We start from the raw sequence: 11,674 nt of genomic DNA, 5'->3' as shown, positions 1-11,674 counted from the left end.
CCCGGAGTGGATGATTGTTAATTAATTGAGATACCTTATATAGCAAAACCACCGATGAGGCTCGTCAATTAATTGAGGAAATGGGGTTAAATAGCTATCAATGGAATGCTAGAGAGAAGAAAAAGGTGGTCGGTCTCCATGAAATTGATGCGGTAACCTCATTGGCGCGCAAGTAGAGAGTCTTAGTAAGAAGCTAGATCTCATAGCTTCGAATCGAGTTGCGGCCATGATCAATTGCACCGGTTGTGGTGGAGGACATGCTCCCTCCAATTGCCCGATCGTTATTGGTGATGTTTCTTCAGTGGAAAAAGTTGACTTTATAGGTAATGGCATGAGACCTCAAGGGAACCCATATAGTAATACTTACAATTCAGGTTGGAAGAATCATCCTAACTTTTCATGGAGTAATCAAAGACCACAAAAGGCCATGGGGCCACCAGGTTTCCAACAACAACAAGCCCCTCAAGTGGAAAACAGAATTTCAGGCTTGGAAACCCGAATGACGGATTTAGAGAAGCACTTGGCTAGATTTGTTCAATCTGCAAATACACGGTTTGAATCAGTCGAGGCTACACTTTGCAACCACACCGCCTCTTTGCATAACCTTGAAAATCAGGTGGGGCAAATTGCGAAGTCTCTCTCCGAAAGGCCACAAGGAAGTTTACCAAGCAATACGAAAACCAACCCTAGAGAACATGTGAAGGTGATCACTTTGAGAAGTGGTCGTGAGGTTGAAGGGAGGCTTCCGAGTGAGAAGCCGAAAGAACACGCACCCGAGGTTGTAGAGGTTGAGGAGGGAGCAAATAAAGAGAAAGAGATGGCACCCCCACTTTTCAAACCAAGAATCCCTTATCCCTCTAGATTGAAGAATGACCAAGGGGATGAACAGTATAAGAAGTTCCTGAGTTTATTCAAGCAACTCCACATCAATATTCCTTTTGTAGAGGCATTATCTCAAATGCCTAAGTATGCGAAGTTCCTAAAAGACTTGTTGACTAACAAGAGGAAGTTGCAGGAGAGTGCTTCAGTGGTGCTAGATGCTTCATGCTCGGCAGTGCTACAAAGAAGAAAGACCAGGGAAGCTTCATCATTCCGTGTAACATCGGCAACTTAGGTGAGGAAATGGCACTGGCGGATTCAGGGGCAAGTATCAACGTCATGCCATACACTTTCTTCCAAAAGCTAGGCTTGGGAGAGCCTAGGCCTACTCGGATGACTTTACAATTGGCGGACCGAACGGTGCGACATCCGAGAGGTATCATTGAAGATGTGCTTGTCAAGGTGGACAAGTACATTTTTCCGGTTGACTTTGTAGTGCTAGACGTCGATGAGGATGCAGATGTACCCTTGATACTTGGAAGACCGTTCTTGTGGACTTCCAAAGCATTGATTGACATCGACGGCGGAGAGCTCACATTGAGAGTTGGAGATGACAAACTCACTTACCGCCTTGCTGAAGCCATGCGGCATTCTCTCGATTTTGATGACACTTTGTATTTTCTAGACACTATTGATGAGCTTGTTGATGAATACATGCAGGAAATGTTCAACCCGGATCCATATGAAGGTTTGTTTGACCAAGAGTAGAGCAATGAAGATGTAATAATGCTTGGGTCCGACTGAAGAAGTAACATCTACCCCGGGGATATTGAAGAAGATGCTCCAGAAAATGAAGCGGGCTAGGAGACGCCATCGAAAATGCTCCAAGACTGTTGGAGATGTACATGAACCAAAAAAGTTGGATAAACCATTGATACGTGGTCCGAAGCCCGATAATACACACTCTACCCTCAAGAGACTTTGCACATCATGTTTCCAAGCCATGGGTAAGAGGGCGACTTTCATTCATGAACCCCCGTGAGGTAAGACAAGATACGTCAAGCTAAGTGACGTTAAACAAGCGCTTCTTGGGAGGCAACCCAAGTGTTTACTGTTTTCTTATCTTTTAGTTTAGTTTGTTTGCATGAATAAATTGTTAAGTGTTGGTGTCGTAATTTTTAGATGCTTGTGCTGCGATTTTGTTGTGGATTTTTAAAATTCATCGTGTGTTTTATGAGGAATTGGCGAAAGTTTGGTCATTTGAGCTCTATTTCATATTTTTAACTGGTAAAATTTGCATAATAGGGTAGGCTCTGAGTGTGGAAACATGTTCAGAAATTTTCTGCAGAGCCTGCAGATTTTTCTAAGTCATCCAGAGAAAACACAGGGGCGTGTGGAATTTCCACACACCCGTGGGGGTTGCACTGCGAGATCATGCAGAGAAGGCACAGGGGTGTGCGGCTACCCCTGTGAACGACCATGCGACTCTCACACACCCGTGGGTAATTTCCGCACGGGCATGTGAATTCCTGCAGAGTTGGGCAGATTTTCTTGAGAGCACACAGGGGCGTGGACTCGCCCCTGTGAGCGACCTTGTGAACCACGAACGGGCGTGGGTAATTTCCGCAGGCCCATGTGAAACTCTGCAGAGGAGTTCTCTCCATCCAGAGAAAACACAGGGGCGTGCGGCTGCCCCTGTGAGTTTGGCATGTGAATGTCCACGCCCATGGGGAATTTCCGTACGGGCGTGTGAAAAACTTAGTATTTTTCTCGGATGTCCAGGGAAGCCACAGGGGGTGTGCGGCTGCCCCTGTGGGTCGGGGGCACGGGCGTGGATATTTTTCGCACGTCCGTGCGAGAGAAGTCAGAGTCAAAGGAGCGTTTTTTCGAAAGAGCACAGGGGCGTGCGCACGCCCCTGTAGTGCTTTTAAAGTGAGGCGCACGGGCGTGGGGAATTTCCACACGCCCGTGTGGATGCACAGAACGCCAAAAGTCGTGGGCTCAGTTTAAAAGAGGATAGTTCCTCTCCCTCTTCACGATTTCTATTCACCTGAAAACACTCCCACAGTATTCTCCGAGTTCAGAGTGCTAATTTGGTGGGATTTTAGTGAAGTTTTCTGATCGGTTCTTCATTTTCTCCCTCCATCGTGTCGGTAAGTTTTTTTTTTTATCATCTTCCTTGCCAATTCATGGTTTCTATAGATTAACCTAGTTAATAATGCTTCGTTTCTGCAATTGGAAAGACGATTTATGATTAGAACGAAGTTAGAAGTACTATTAAATTGTATTTTTGGATTGTTGAAGCGTGTCCGTGCGGTTCTCATGCCCCGTGGATCCACACTGGCGTGCGGAAATTCCACACGACCGTGTGGATTTCTGCAGCATTGGTTTATCAACTTGTTTGATCAGTTCCATTTAAATCTTGCAGATTATGGCACCTAGGTCAAAAAAGCAGGCTTATAAGAGACCACGTGAGTCATCTCCTGAGCCCGAGGGCATGAGGTTTGCAATTCCAGGGTATCAGGTTCGCTATGAGCGCTTGTCGAGGCTCAGTTTTGGGCAGACTCGATTCTTAGACACGACTATATTGCTAGATCTGTAGAAGGGAGATGAGTTTGCTGATGAGATCGGGGATCTCGTTTCAGAAGGTGGTTGGCGGCAGTTGATGACGATTAGACAGCCAGCTATCCGAAAGTTTGCACTGGAGGTGCTATCATCATTCGAGTTTGATAGATCGTATGCGAGTTTCGACAGTGTGGACACCATTCAGTTCAGAGTATTTGGACACCACAATAGCTTTAGCATTACGCAATTTTCAGTGCTACTCGGCGCAGTTACCGACTGATTACCATGGAACCTTGACCCCGCAGAGAGCTTACAGAGTGTTATGTGGTCAAGGTCAGTATGAGCCGGGGGTGTCCAAGGCCACGTGCCTTTCCCAACCTGCATACAGATACTTGCATGCCATTATGAGCAGGTCGGTGAATGGCCGTGGTGATTGCACTGGTGTCCTGAGCCGTCAGGAGCTATTGTACTTGTACTCGATGGTACAGCGCGTACCGATTCACTTAGGGCACATCCTGGCAGAGTACATCAGACATCAGGGACACTATTCTAGACTGGGAGTGATCTTCTTGGGCCCCTACATTACGAGATTAGTGCTGGGCATGGGTCTCTTGGATTCGATTCGCGGGGCTGAGAATATGAGTGTACCTGCTCCCCTGAGTCTAGAGACTATGTGGTTGATGGGCATGGTCCGCAGGGTTCGGACAGGGGTTTTTGCTTTAGTACTACCAGCTCCAGAGATAGCCGAGGATGAGGGTGATGAAGGCGGAGCTTCTCAGCCCGCTCCCGAGCCTCAGCCAGCAACGATGGAGACCGAGGCATCTCCAGTGGTAGAGGAGCCATCCCAAGTGCATATGTTTTCACCATCTCAAGCCAATGATTGCTTTGAGAGGCTTGAGAATGCTATATGGGTGGTCCGAGCTGAGGTTGCCGAGATTAGGGCTATGCAGGCTACTTAGTACACAGAGTTCATGGCGTGTTTCGACATGTTACAGCAGATTTTAGAGCGAGACGTTGCCTCATCATTTGTATTGCGGTCGAGGACTCCTCAGGCCCCCTCAGTTCCTCCAGCACCTCCATCCTCGACCCCAGCACCGGTGGACCCACCATGTGCGTCTCCAGTAGTAGCAGCAGCATAGGAGCCTGAGAGCAGCACCGACACTTGACTTCTCCTTTACTTTCTTGCATTTTATTTTATTTTTCTTGTTTTTAGACTTGTTTACTCAGAAAGGATTCTCCTTCTGAGTTTATGTTCATTTTGCATCATCGAGCTGTATTCATTGCTTTATCTCTCATATTCACTCGATTTATTTTGTTTTTATTGAGCTTCACTGAACCCCTTCTTATATGCTTGCAGATGGTCTTGGCTTCTTGGGAATTGAGACTTAGTCATGGGCACGGCCAAGGTGCTGAGGCACTTGGCCGTGTGAGCCTCTCAACCCGTCGGAACACTACTCCCATGGAATTAGCTTCATCAAATGCAACACTAGGAGTCAGGGGAGTATTGTTTTGATTGGTTACCCCACGAAAGGGTTAGATCTACACGTAAGAATAGGTTTTATCACTTGGAATCCTTAGAACTCCATGCAACTTTATGCAATGTGAGGTGTTGAGACTGAGCGATTTCTGCTCCGGAACACAATGTAGGGTTAGTCATGGTTGACCTTAGGTTTGGGACCTTGTGCTTTAGGATTTCCACTACTCATTGAGCATTAATTAGGAAGTATAATGGTAGGTTTTGCACTTGAAGCATAAGTCCTAGGGGGAGCATTGTCCGAGTACCCCCCACTTCTATCAATTACCTTACCTCTCGCTTACTTATGCCTCTCATTCTTGTTTCTTTTATTTCTATTTACATCACATCTTATCAACACAATCATTATTCATCTTGACTTGGTTAAGTAGCAATTTATGTATTTTTTTTCCCTACTCCCTGTGGATATGATACCCTACTAACCTGTGATTTATTACTCGACAAACCCGTGCACTTGTGGGTCACACTCAAGGGGCATTGTCATTCATGGTGGTTTATTTTGCTTGAATATCAGGAATAGTATACTGGTGAATGTTTGTAGAATGAATGTGTATGGAATGGAGATGATTTATAGTGAGATTTAGGGCTTCAGCCGCACTATTGTTACAGAATTAGGTTTTCAAATTAAATTTGATTGTTTTCTTTTCGATTCTTGCAGATATCACCCCCAGATCAAAGACGGCAGCCGATAAGTGTCCCCGTGAGCCTTCAACAAAGCAATTAGAGTTTGTAATTCCCGAGTATCAAGCAAGGTTTGAGAGATTGTCGACGCTCAAGTTCGGTTAGTTATGTTTCCCAGATTTGACCGCAATGAGAGAGATACTGCTCAGGGATGAGATGTTAGACGAGGTAGAAGAGCTCCTCGCTATGGCTAGTTGGAGACAATTATTGTCCATACGGGAGCCGGCGATCTGTATGTTAACTTTAGAGGTGTTGGCTTCTTTTGAGTTTGACCGATCGTATAGCAGTTTCTCGAGCATTAACCACATACAGTTTCACGTGTTCTGGCAGTACCACAAGATAAACGTCGCACAGTTTTCAGTTTGACTTGGGTTATATGACGAGGCCTTCACAAACACAAAGGAGCACGAGCAGTTGCCGACATATTATCTCAGTAGCTTGACTCCTCAGCACGCTTAGGGAGCATTATATGGCCAGTGGTAGTTGAACCGGGGGTGTCCAAGGCTACATGCCTCTCCCGACCATCCTACAGATACATCCATGCATTCTAAGAAAATCAGTGCACGCCCATGGTGAGAGCACGCGAGTCTTGAGCTGACGGGAGGTACTCTATTTATATTCGATGGTACAGAGATAGCTGATTCATTTAGGGCACATCCTGGCGGAGTGATGAGTGCTTGTGAGTTAAGAATGTGAAGTGATATTTCTTTACGATGACCATTACTTTTATCAGGTTTAAGCACTAATACATGTGTATTTGTGATCTTTTGCGCATGTAGGGTTGTGAAGCTAAGTATTAAGAAAAAAATCAAAAAGTAGATCGTGAATGCATAATTTGGTGGAATCTTGGAAGGAACAAACTTGTAGACACAAGTGGGGCTCTAAAATATGTGAATGTGTGCCAAACTCCATGTATTCAAGCCATTACAATAAGTTGGAGGGGCACGAAGGCAGTCACATTTACGTATCCCGACTTGTGCATTGATAGCAAGATGTTCACCAACGAGGCTTTTGATTGAAGAAGAGTTGTGATTTATGGCATAAACGTGTAACCGTTTATGTTGCCTCGATGAAAAGTGTGGAATTGGGAGTGTTTCAGCGGAGTACCACAGTAGACACTGTAGCAAATCACTGTAGCAAGACACTGAAGCAATTACTGTTCACAGCTGGCCGAAAATTAGATTTCCAGAGAATCCACATGAGCGTGTGAAAATGATCTACACTCATGTGGAAATTCCACAGGCCCGTGTGGAAAATCCATAGGGACGTGTGGATACCCGATTCCAACCCTATTTAAGCCGCGATTCAGCCCAATTTTGGGGATCTTCTTTCCCCCTTCTCTCCAACTTTTCTCCATCTTTTGAGAGGCCTTTGTGGGGGAGTTTGATAAGTGCTTGTTTGATAAGAATGTGAAGTGTTCTTTGGTTATGATGAGCATTACTTTTAGTAGGTTTAAACGTTAATACATGTGTATCTGTGTTCTTTTCCGCATGTAGGGTTATGAAGCTAAGTATTAAGAAAATAAGCTAAAAGTAGATTGTGAACACACTATTTGGTGGAATCTTTGAAGCAAGAAACGAGAAGACACAAGTGGGGCTCTAAGATACTTTAATGTGTGCCAACCTCCATGCATTCAAGCCATTACAATGAGTTGGAGGGGCATGAACGCAGTCACATTTGTGTATCCCAACTTGTGCAATGATAGCAAGATCTTCACGAATGAACTCGTTTATTGAAAAAGCAACGCAATCTACGGCATAAATGTGTGCCCGTTTATGTTGCCTCGATGAAAAATGGATTCATGAGTGTTTTTGGCGGGGGCACTCTAGTAAGTATTGTAGCAATTCACTGTAGCAGTTACTGTTCACAGCCTGCTAAAAATCAAAATTCCAGAGAATCCACATGGGCATATTTATAGCCTATTTAAAGCTGTTTTTTAGCGCAATTTCAGCATTCTTTTCTCCATCTCTTCACCAACTTTCAAGTAGGCGGCGGCTAGTGTTTTGAGAAGTTTTGACAAGGCTTTTGGAGTGGTTCTCCGGCTTCCACACTGCGCTCCACTTGGAAGAAGGTTAATGGGGGAGCTTTCGTCGGTACCGATCCGGCGAAGTATGTCCTAGGCCGAACAAGGCGACCTTTGGAGGAGACGAGGCCACTTCACAAGACCATCAACATGACTACCGAGGGGTGTTTTCGATGGATTACTTGTTTTTACATTAAATTTCATTGTTGATTGTAATAAGGTCCATGGAGAGCTAAACCCCCTAGTGGGTAATTGGATTTGTGAAACCTAGGATGCCATTGTTTCTATAAACCTTTTATTATGCTTTCATATATTAATGTTTTAATTGAGTTCCAATCTTGAATTCTTATTGAATGATTTCTCCCTTGGAGTGACACTAGGGTTGAGAGTCTATATTGGTAACCTTTGTGAATGGGTGACACGCCATGAGGGTTAGACAAAGCAAGATTGGAAAGGGTTGAGAGGGTGAGTCGAGAGATAGCGGAGCATCCCCTTTGCTTTTCGATTTGATTTACTCTACGTCCACATTCCAAGAATTCTTTGCGGTCATAGTAGAGTGAACGGGCTAAGGGATGACCTTCCACTAGGGCTTAGTTGCAAAGGCAACGCAGTGAAGCATTGAAGTGATTATAGCACCTAGGGCTTAATTGTGACTAGGGACCTTCCGCCTAGACCAAATGGTTAGGTCTACACACAGTGCGAGGTATTGAGATTGATCGATTTGTCCATCTTAACTTGGTGTAGAGTTGGTCATGGTTGACCTTAGATTTGGGACCATGTATTGACAGATTTCTATGACTAATTAATGCATTAATTAGGAAGCATAATAGTTGGTTCTACACTTCAAACGATTGTCCTAGGTGGAACAATATCTGATTACCCCTTTTATATCGATTGCCTTATCTGTTAATTTTATTGTGCCTCTCGTTCTTATTTCTTTTATCTCTTTTTATATAAATCTCATTCATCATACCATCGATTTATTCTCATTATAGTTAGATAGCAATCATTGTGTTTCTATTCACTATTCCCTGTGGATACGATAACCACTCACTTGGGATTTATTACTTCGACACCCATGCACTTGCGGTTTACATGCATATTCAGTCTTGTCAAGTTTTTGGCACCGTTGTGGGGGAATAGGTGATAAGTGCTTGTGCGATATGAATGCGAAGCGTTCATTCCTTATGTTGAGCATTACTTTTTTTAGGTTTTTACACTAATATGTGTGTTTTTATGTTACTCTCATGTAGGTAGGATTGTGGGGCCAAGTATGAAGGAAAGAAGCCAATGTGGATTACAATTCACCGATTTTATAGGAAATCTTATATTTGGCACATCCATTTGGAGGGGCACAAAGGCAGTCACACTCGAGCATTCCGACTTATGCACATAGAACAAAATTTCCATCAACTTATCCGTCATTGAAGAAGCAAAGCGATCCACGACGTGAACGTGTGCCCGTTTGCATTACCTCGATGAAAGTATGAATTCGGGAAGCTATACAGACCGGATACTGTAGCAACAAGGTAGCAAGTACTGTAGCAGCAATGTTCACAGCCAACCGAGAAAATTGGAGTTCAGAGGATCCACACGGGCGTGTAGAAATTATCCACGTTCGTGTGGAAATTCCGCACAGGCGTGTGAAGCATCCACACCGGTGTAGTCGCCCGATTCCACCCCTGTTTAAAGCCGAATCAGGCCCGATTTTAGTATTCTTTTCTCCATCTTTTCCCAACAGGAGAGAGGGCTTCAGCTAGGGTTTTGAGGGGTATTGGCCAAGGTTTTGGAGAGGTTCTATGGCTCCGACATCGTCATTCCTGAGGAAAAAGGTTGGTAGGGGAGCTTCCGTCGAGGCGTATCCTATACCGGACAAGGGAATCCTTGGACGACGAGTAGAGGACTTTCCACAAGACCATCGACACGACTATCGAGGGGGTAACTTTATGGATTCATTGCTTTTACATTCTATTTCTTTTATTGTACTTAGCTCCATGGAGAGCTAAACCCCTAGTGGGTACTTGGGTATTTGTGAACCCTAGGATGTATTCGTTTCTTTGAATCTCTTCATTATGCTTTCAATAAATTGATGTTTATTGTGAGTTCCAACCTTGAATGCTTGATTGTATGAACATTTCCCCTAGAGTGACACTAGGGTTGAGAGTTCTCGTTGGTAACCTTGTGAGTGAGTGACACACCATGAGCGTTTCATAAAGCTAGGTTGGAGAGGGTTGAGAGGTTGAGTCGAGAGGTACAAAAGCGTCCTGTTTCCCCTCTGACGTGATAGGTTCTATCTCTGTTCCTCGAGTTCTTTGCGGTCATAGTAGAGTGAATGGTCTAAGGGATGAACTTCCGCTGGGGCTTAGTTGCGAGTGCAACGGAGTGAAGCGTTGAGGTGATCTTAGTATCTAGGGCTCAATTGTGGTTAGGGACCTTTCACCTGGTCCAAAGGGTTAGGTGTATAATTGGGAAGAGATTTATCACTTGGAATCCCTAGAGCTCATTGCAACTCTATGCGAGTGCGAGGTGTTGAAATTGTTCGATTTCTCCTCCGGGACATGTATAGAGTTAGGCATAGTTGACCTTAGATTTGGGACTATGTAATTAAGGATTTCCACGACTCATCATTGCATTGATTAGGAAGCATAGTAGAGGGTTCTTGCACTTGAAACAATTATCCTAGGCGGAGCATTATCCGGGTACCCCATCTTTATCGATTGCCGTATCCCCTTCTTTACTTTTGTTCTCTTACTTGTTGCTTTTATTGTTGAGAATTGAATCATTGTCACACTCATCATCATTGATCTTTCACATAGCTAAGAATCGAATTAAGTATTTTTATTCCCTACTACCTGTGGATTTGATACCTGTTGACCCGGGATTATTACTTCGACAAACCCGTGCACTTGCGGGATATACGCAAGGGGACCTTGTCAAGTTTTTGGTGCCGTTGCCGGAGAATTGGCGTTTAAAGATACTTTGCACTTTGTTTTCTTAGCTATTTCACCATACATTCTATTTCATATCTTCTTATTCTATTATTGTTCTGATTTTTTTTTTTCTTTCTTTTTGGGTGTAGCTCCAGGTTATAACCCGAGGGAATCCCTCAATATTGATTGAATGGGATCCCGAGCTTGAACGTACACTTAGAAGAAAAGGGAATGAGCTTGTCCAAGAACAGTCTAATCCAGCTGATTTGAAAGCAGAAGAATCTGAAAACATGGCAGAACAGAATGAGCAACAGCGAACATTATCTGATTATGAGAGACCTTCAGTGTTGGGGACATAATCAAGTATTGTGCATCCCTCGATTACTGCTCATTACTTTGAGTTGAAGTCGGCATTCATCCATATGTTGCAGCAGTCCGCACAATTCAATGGTTTGGCCGATGAGGATCCGAACAGTCACATAGAGAGCTTTCTCGAGGTGTGTGATATGGTGAAGATAAATGGGGTGACGGATGATGCCATCAAATTGAGAGCCTTCTTATTTTCCCTAAAGGGGAGAGCGAAACAGTGGCTACACTCGTTACCTAGAGCGTCAATTACCATGTTGGATGAAATGGTGGAAGCTTTTCTAACCCATTATTTCCCTCCCGGAAAATCAACAAAGCTTAAGAACGAGATCTCATCCTTTGTTCAGTTGGAATTGGAGTCTCTATTTGAGACATGGGAAAGATTCATGGAGCTCCTGAGGAAGTACCCGCAACACAGATTCCCGGAGTGGATGATTGTTCAAACCTTTTACAATTGTTTAAACCCGAGTACAAGGCAACTCTTGGATGCGGCAGCAGGAGGTACCTTAGGTAGTAAGACACCCGATAAGGCCCGTCAGTTGATTGAAGAAATGGGGTTAAACAGCTACCAATGGAATGCTAGGGAGAAGAAATAGATACGGTAACTTCATTGGCGGCTTAAGTGGAGAATTTGAGTAAGAAGTTAGATCTTCTAACTTCAAATAGAGTCGCGGCTGTGACTAATTGCACCGGTTGTGGTGGAGGTCATGCTCCCTTGGATTGCTCGATCACTATTGGTGATGTTTCTTCGGTGGA

The 11,674-nt window shown here is 44.3% G+C and overlaps 1 non-coding gene across 1 annotated transcript; it reads right to left on the bottom strand.

The window, feature by feature from the left end:
* Positions 1-11,232: 11,232 nt before the first annotated feature.
* On the bottom strand, positions 11,233-11,339 carry LOC120272809. The gene has a single exon (XR_005540344.1). It is a non-coding gene; the product is annotated as a small nucleolar RNA R71 (small nucleolar RNA).
* Between the last annotated feature and the right edge of the window lie 335 nt (positions 11,340-11,674).

Source organism: Dioscorea cayenensis, chromosome 11 (assembly GCF_009730915.1).
Source record: "Dioscorea cayenensis subsp. rotundata cultivar TDr96_F1 chromosome 11, TDr96_F1_v2_PseudoChromosome.rev07_lg8_w22 25.fasta, whole genome shotgun sequence".
Lineage (NCBI taxonomy): Eukaryota > Viridiplantae > Streptophyta > Magnoliopsida > Dioscoreales > Dioscoreaceae > Dioscorea > Dioscorea cayenensis.
Note: the sequence above shows the minus strand (reverse complement) of the source record. Positions and strands in the feature narration are given on the sequence as shown.